This window comes from Cebus imitator, unplaced genomic scaffold (genome assembly GCF_001604975.1).
Source record: "Cebus imitator isolate Cc_AM_T3 unplaced genomic scaffold, Cebus_imitator-1.0 Scaffold565, whole genome shotgun sequence".
In the NCBI taxonomy this organism is placed as follows: domain Eukaryota; kingdom Metazoa; phylum Chordata; class Mammalia; order Primates; family Cebidae; genus Cebus; species Cebus imitator.
Window position 1 is genome coordinate 805,731 of NW_016107880.1, and position 8,098 is coordinate 813,828.

The 8,098-nt window shown below is 37.8% G+C and overlaps 1 protein-coding gene and 1 long non-coding RNA gene across 5 annotated transcripts in view; one reads left to right on the forward strand and one right to left on the reverse strand.

Moving 5' to 3' along the window:
* DLGAP1 (DLG associated protein 1) overlaps window positions 1–8,098 on the reverse strand; it is a 980,899-nt gene that overhangs the window by 766,199 nt on the left and 206,602 nt on the right. The gene's annotated exons all lie outside the window — the stretch shown is intronic.
* Window positions 7,620–8,098, forward strand: part of LOC119469074 — a 31,701-nt gene continuing 31,222 nt past the window's right edge. The window contains exon 1 of the long non-coding RNA XR_005197898.1: window positions 7,620–7,920. This is a non-coding gene — a long non-coding RNA (uncharacterized LOC119469074). The remainder of the gene's footprint in view (window positions 7,921–8,098) is intronic.

Sequence of the window (8,098 nt, forward strand, 5' to 3'; positions counted from 1 at the left end):
TGACAACTCAAGGCGACTAAGAAGGATGTAGATGCTAATCCAAGCTGAACCACTGACTCTCCACATTACTGTAAGCAAATCATTCTGAGGCTCTGCTCTTCCGGCCAGCCCTGTGGCCAGAACAAATCAAAAGCAATACTATATAATAGAAATCATACTTCTTCTAAGATCAGCTTTGGCAACAAAGTGAGACGCCATCTCTACAACAAACAAACAAACAAAACATTAGCTGGGCATGGTGGCTCATGCCTGTGGTCCCAGCTACTCAAGAGGCTTAGGTGGAAGGATTGCTTGAGCCCTGGAGGTCAAAGTTACAGTGAACTGACTGCATTACTGCATTCCAGCCTTGGTGACACAGGGAGACCCCACTCTATAATAAATAAATACATAAAATAAACAAAAATCATACCTCTCTATATAAGTTCTCCTACTTAAACAGAATTTCTTTTGCTCCACTGTGTTTTGTAAAATTTACTCAGACTTGCTCAACTTAGATTGCTTAGGGGGAAATATGTGAATATGTGTGCATGTGTATATATTAAAATGTACTCAACTTAGGGTTCTTCTGGGAAAATCATATGGCATGGTGAAGTTTTCATTTTCCTGTTACATGAGCATTTTTTTAAATAATAAAATCTTTGATAAAATATTTCAGATTATATTAATATTCTAGCTTTTACTGTCTCCTAAGAGAACTTTCAGTAGTGAAACTATAAATCATTGAGGATGCATTTTCCTGAGAAGCATAATGTGTTATAAGGATGGTGTCATTCTTTTTGCTCTTTAATGCCAGGCTTCGTTGATAGCCTGAGGGTGGAGGAAATCTGACATTACCAAGAGGGAGGGCGAAGACAGCTGGAAGGAGGAGCAGGAGTGTAAATGCTGGGTTCTTCCCCAGCACAGAGCACGTGTGAACAGCACTGTCAACACTCACAGTGTGACTCTGGCGTTGATTCTGGCTGAAACAAACAGCAGAGTGACACACTGCCTGAGAGAGAGAGAGAGAGAGAGAGAGAGAGAGAGAGAGAGGAGGAAAAGAAAAGAAAAGAAAAAAAGAAAAGAAAAGAATAAAGTGGTCAAAATAGCTTTGAGTCTTCAACCAGAGTTTATAAAAATTCTAAGAGATAGTTTACTGAGGGATATAAATGATATAATGTATAAATATCTTTGATGAATAAGGTTTTAAAATATTTTTGTTACAATTCAAATATTATAACAACTTTCTTATTTAATGCTATTTAGCCAGATACTACCAAGAGGATAACATATACATCCATTGTATATTATAAATCACAAATTGTAGATTTAACCTGATAACAAGTTGACATCAGACTCTATTTTCTCTTCTGAGCTACAAGGCTTCACTGGGTGCCCTCCTCCAGCCCCTAAATTTTACCATGTCGATGCTTTAGGCATCTTACATGCCATTTGGACATTTCACTAATATTTCTCTTATTTCCTTATTATAAATCACAACAGCTTTCTGCTTACCCTGGCAATTCTGTAGTCTACACTTTCAAGGAATTATTAGTGGTTTACATAATTATTAGTGTAAACGTAACTAACCGTAACTAACTCCATAAGTAAATCTGTAACAACTGCTAGAAAATGAACTGGGCCAGGCGCAGTAGCTCACGCTTATAATCCCAGCACTTTGGGAGGCTGAGGTAGATGGGTCACCTGAGGTCAAGGGTTCGAGACCAGCCTGGCCAACATAGTGAAATCCAGCCTCTACTAAAAGTACAAAAATTAGCCAGGCATGGTGGCATGTATCTATAGTCCCAGCTACTCAGGAGGCTGAGGCAGGAGAACTGCTTGAACCTGGGAGGTGGAGATTCCAGTGAGTTGAGATTGCATCGGGAAAAGTGAAAATATATATAATATTAAAATATTATGTATGGCAACTAAATTATGTTGTGAGTTGGATAAAATTTAATTGATTTCATTTCAATAAGTTCTTAATGGATTTATCATTCATTATGGCAATACCCGTCCTTACTGTAGTACATTTAATCAAATAGAAATCAACAGCAAAATAAAGGGAAAGAAAAGTGTGGAGGCTGTACTAAGCTTCTGAAGCTTTGCTTTTCCTACTCTTTGGTCATGAACAAAAGCCCTGCATGGTCTTAAATTCTGCGGGATTAGGAACAATAGGAGCCAAGCAGAGTCTCCTTCCATTCCTTCACCTTCCTACGCTCCTAATGCAAATCTCATCGAATGTGGATCTCATAGGTCAGTCAGGAATACTGCCAAGCAAATTCTGCAATGCTTTTATATAATTTTGTATTGTATTAGTCCCTAAAGCATCTAGATATATTTGAATATATTAGTTGTACATATGTACAGGGCATCTGTGATTCTTGTTGTAACCGTGCCTGGTACATAAATGGATTTGAAGTACTCCTAGCAATCACTCACCCTCCAGATAGTACGAAGTTAACAGGTTGGGGACTGCTGCCATAGGTGGTTAGATCAGAGATAGCAGAGGTGAAAATGGAGGGAAGAGAAGAAAGGGAATCTGAGAAAGCCCGAGCCGTATCAGCGATAGGAGCCTACAGTGTGTGGGATGGAGTGTGGAACAAACTCAAAGATGTAGTGCTTTGCTGTTTTCACTTGAACTAACGCCACAAAGAGTCCTTTGGAAGACAGTGAATTAGACATGTGCCTAACTCATACACAAATTGGATACTCTGAGGTAGAGAAGGCACAGATAAATTATTCATTAATTCACACAGTCAACTTTCTTCCTGGTAAATGGTAGACAGAAGATTGTGATCTGGAATTTTTACTGAAATCACATATTCAGCAGTTGTAGTGGGGAGGCTTAGTTTCTGGGTCTACATCACTCTGAATGAAGGGCAAGGTGATCTCTAGAAATAAACTAGATTCCTAAGAAATCTAAATAACCCCTTGAGCTTCACTGGCTTGAGTTGCTGACTGATACCATTACATAGTGTAACACTCAATATTCAGCAGCAAGGCTAATGTGTTTTGATAGATAATATAAACTATAGAAATAATATAAAGAACAAAAATAAAATAGCTTATTTCAAGGGGCCTATTGTGCTCTTAGAGAGAGGACATGTTGATTAACGAAATAGACATTCCCAAATGCAAAACATCTACAGTCCGTCAGAATGATCTCTCTGTGTTAGGTCTACTGCTATCTTTTATTATTCTATTTTATGCATTAAATTCTCTACTACTTTCTAAAGATTCCAGTCTATAACATCATGGACCAGAACTCCTTTGAAGATGAAAACAATTTTATATAATAAAAAGGTCACAACCGTGCAAATCAAGTATATTATGTATAAATTCACGTTCATATAAGATGAAAGCAAGAAGTATCCATTTTATGGTTAAATATTTAATAACATCTCCACCTCTGCCTAACATGAGAACAAAACAAATCAACATTATTTTCTTGAGGAGAATGTGGTTCAGTTTATGTAAATTGTTAAAAGATAAACTGAGGCGCAATAAAATGTTAAAAGCAACTCCAATCTGGAAGTGGTTTGGGGACTCCGCTGAGGGAATGCAAACGGGAGGTTTTTTAATAGGATGAACACAGACACAAAGCATATATTTAATTGGTTACAGTTATACAGTTACCTTATGATGCTGCTGGAAAGTCCCGAGCTGCAGAAGTGTAAGTTAGTTGGTGGCTTCTGATTGATTAGTTTCATTTTTCTTTTAATATAGGCATTTATAAGAAAAAGCTCAAGTTAAGTTTCACTCATGTGCGCGAATCATACAAAATTAAGGTGACGTATGAGGCCTGTCTTAGTCTTCTCCATTTTAATTTACTATAACCAAAGATATATTAAATATAAATAAATATCTCATATAGCCAAATTGTTATTAATACCCATATTTCTATATAAATATCAGATATATATTTTGTATATGGTAAGATGAAATATATCTATAATGCTTTGTCCCAAGATTCAAAGACATGCTTATCAAATGGGTAAATAGCAAAAAGGTAAATTGGTGATTACACTATAGACAGTATCTGCATTCTAATGATCTCATCAGGAAATAATAACACAAGGTAACTGGATAATACAAACAAATACACATAGGTTAAATAAAATGGAAAAACATCCAGAAAGGATTGGAAAGTTTTGGCTACAAAGTAGGACATCTCAAAACAAATCTAGCTTTTTAATTGGTTATAGATGCAAATCAATAGTATAACATTGCATACCAAAAAGTTAACACAAATGGGTTGTGTTAATGGAATAAGAGTGTGCAAAGGACAAACATGAATCTTTTCATGCCCTGATTCTGTCAGGAAATCACTAGAATATTCAGTTCAGTGTTTGAATGAATTCCCGGGCAGTCCCTGTGTAGGGGTGTGTGTGTGTGTGTGTGTGTGTGTGTGTGTGTGTATGCACAATGTGTGTGCATGCTGGCATGCTGTGCATATCTGTCATTTCAAGTGGTACATTGGTCTCTAAAAGGCAGAGTATGTCCATGATGGGACCTGCACTGAAAATATATGAGAGAGAGAGAGAGAGAAAGAGAATAGCTGCTTTGCCTGAAAAGAAGCTAAACTAAGGAAAACAGGGTAGCGTCATCCAGGTGGGACTCTATATGCCTCCCTCGATCCCCAGCTCTCACAAACATGAAGTGACCACTACACGCAGCACTCACGCCCTCCAATGGCCTGGTTTCACCCATCCTCCAGCGCTGCTCTGCTGCTCCCAATTTATCTTCTCGCATTATGGAGCTCCTTAGATTTTCCTGATATGCTGCCGTGTCCCCATGCCATTATTTTGCTACTATTCTTTCCCTTGAAGTGCCCTTTTACCTCTGCTTTTCTTCTTCATGGGATAAATCATCCTCATGTTTAAGAGTCAGCTCAAACTTATCTACTACAGAAAACATTTTTTGACTCCCTTCCTCTCTATTCCATCTCTCTGCCCCATCCAATGCCCCTCCTCTGGAATCCTGTAGCATCTTGTACTCATTTTTTTTTTAGCATATAGTGAATTAAAATGATCTGTGTATGACTGTCTTCTGTAGCTGAACTGCTAAGCAGAGATTCTAATTGCTAGTGGCTGTGAAAAGACATCTGATGAAATGGGCTCGGTGTTCATCATGTTAAAAGGTAAATGAGCTTCCTTAATCACAAATGTATACAAAGTGCCTACTGAGTGCCAAGCAGTAAAGATCAGTGAGCTAGACAATACCAGAAGGAAATGAAAAGTGAATAGAAACTCATTTCAATAACAAAACAACATTCTAATAACCAGATTTGCTTAAAGTTGGAAAAGAATACCTGGTAATGATGTCTGTTAACCATCACTGATAGTGCCAGGAGTACTACATAAAAATGATTTCATGATTGGGAGGCTAGATTAGATCATTAGGTACTTTCTAAGATTTTTTCCAATCCTGCCATTCTATAGCCTCAGCTACTTCTTTCCCGTTTCAAAGGTGAGGGAGATCCATTTTCATCTTTAAATGACACATCCATAGCCATGTAGTTCTATGTGTAATTAAAACTAAAGCTATTCAAAGACAGCTTTTGCTGCAGCGTAGCAGGATACAGCCAGACACAAACTGCAAAAATGTGAGTTAGTTCTTAGCACTTCCTCTATCAATTCTTTTAACTAAGGAAGTAAAATGAATTCCCGGGCAGTCCCTGTGTAGATGTGTGTGTGTGTGTGTATGCACAATGTGTGTGCATGCTGGCATGCTGCGCATATCTGTATAAGTGGGTCTTATTATCAGAAATAACTGAGGAAAAGACAGTGGACACTTACAGTGCCCTTGCACTGTCAGGAATCCGTGGCCACACTGCAGGACAAATAAAAGAAATGAATGCATTTTGTACTACATGACAGTAAATTGTTAGCATTTAATGGCTTGCAAGGAAATATGAATAAAACTGGTCATTGTGCAAATGAATTCCTGATCCTGCATCTAGACATGAAAAGCAATAGACTTTAAAATCCTCATGGACTCTGTAACATCCAGGCACTACATGGGCGACACAGCAGACTGCCAATGGGCATACTCTCTGTGCCAAGACACCCTGGGCCTGAACCACCCTCAGTAATCCATAGCTAGGTGTCCCTGGCCAATTTACTCGACTTTGGCATGCCTCAGTTTCCATATCTGTAAAATGGGTATAATACTACCTATTTAATAGAATTTTGAGGAGTATAAAATAATATCAGCCCTGTAAAGCACTAAGAACAGTGGTGCAACATGGTAAGTATTCACAATATTGCCTTCTGTTATTATACCAGAACACATTTTCATACTGAGTGGTTCTGCAACTATCAACACAAAGTAAAATAATATTACTTACTAGAAAACTAACACAGTAGGTATCTTTCCACATTGCTTTTAATTACCTAAAATTCTCATATATGAGTTTTAATAAATTCTTCCATTCATTTAAATGAATCTTTATTAAAATTTGTTTGAATAATATTTAAGTAAATATTAAATAAAATGCAAAATTTAAGAAATACCAAAAGACTTTATGAATAGTCCTAAAATCGGATCTACTACAAAATATGGCCAAAGAGGGCAAAGAAGATTCTAGATGACAAATACTTCCATTAAATATTTCCATTAAATGTTTAAGTTCAAAAAAGGCAAGGCCTACATCCTCCTCCTCATTTTATCTTGGTACTTGGTGCCCAGAACTTCAGTATTTAAAAGACAAATCAATGGATGAATGTGCAATTAATCAATTCTGGTTCATCTCAGCATATCCTATGAAAGGGGAGTTGCCATCAAATTTGAAAGATGCTCTTTGTGTATCATCTTTGTATTTTTAATGTGTTTTTTTCCTGTAGATAGACTGCAGTTCCTTCAGAACATTAAACTACATGAATGAGAAGATACGGTTTATAAACATTTTCTCTCAAAATGAATGACTCCCACACATTAAAAATAATTTGGTTAATATTTACTCAATTATTATAATAATGAAAGCAAACAGTCTTTTTCAAGTCAACATTTCTTTAATCATCACACATAAAGATATTTTCCCACAATTTCTCATAAATATAAATAAGTTGTATGTGCTTTGTTAAATTACATTCTGTAGGACCAGCTTTGGCGAGGCAAAATCAATTATAAAATAAAAAATTCACAAAGTCCATCCAGCAGATTCCTGTATTTTTTAAGAAAAGGACGTTGAGATTTCTTGGAGCCACAGAATTCCTTGAATATTTAACTAAAACTAAAGAGGGAAAGAAGAGGTGGGGAGTGCATCCATTTGCTCTAAATATTCCAGGGCAATCGTTTGCTTTTCTCATCCCCAGACTGAAGATCTTCTTCCTCTAAGCCAGCAGATGTATATGCTAGCTTGGCTTTCACACTGAGCTCACATTCTAAGATTCACGTCCGGTGACAGGAACAAAGTCCAACGTCATTGTTCTCTGGTCAGTATGGTGTAAGATTTTCTCTTCATCCTGGAGGATCTATCAGTAGCTAGATTCCTGCCCTTGCATCAGTAACTACTTCAGAAGATTCATTCTCCACCTTCACCGACCTTCAACTCTACAATCTGCCTCTGCCTCGCCCTTGCTTCCCACTCTGCGCTTCCGCCCAGGCAGCCTGCCACCTGGCTTCTCTACTCCTGCCTTGAGCCAAATCCCGGTAGGACTTGTTACTTTCACTTGCTCTTTTTTCTGAACCATTTTAGCAGCCAAGGATGGGAATTACACAGGGAAATGCAGGCTAATCAGCTAAATCTAGATTAAATACGCTAGTCCTTGGGGACCTTGAGCTGAATTAATGGAAACGGAGGTTTTTAGTCTTCCAAACTAATTCTGGAAGCTCACCTCCAGCAGAGGCAAACTTGAGGCTGTCCAAAGGCAGCAGATGGCAAGGCTTTCTCCAGGTGCACCAATTGCTGAAACAGCCCTCGGCAAAACCATGAGGAAGGTAGAAAGATTGGAATCTTCTAATCTTACCTTTGAATTTCCTTTTGTGCTTTTCAGTGCTCCCTTGACTAGACAAAACGTACCCACCTAGAACTTCTCAGGCTCCCCTCCCTTTCTCTGTGCATCTGACAAAATTCTGTCTCTCAATGACAGATTTCTGGTAAATCTTAATCATATTA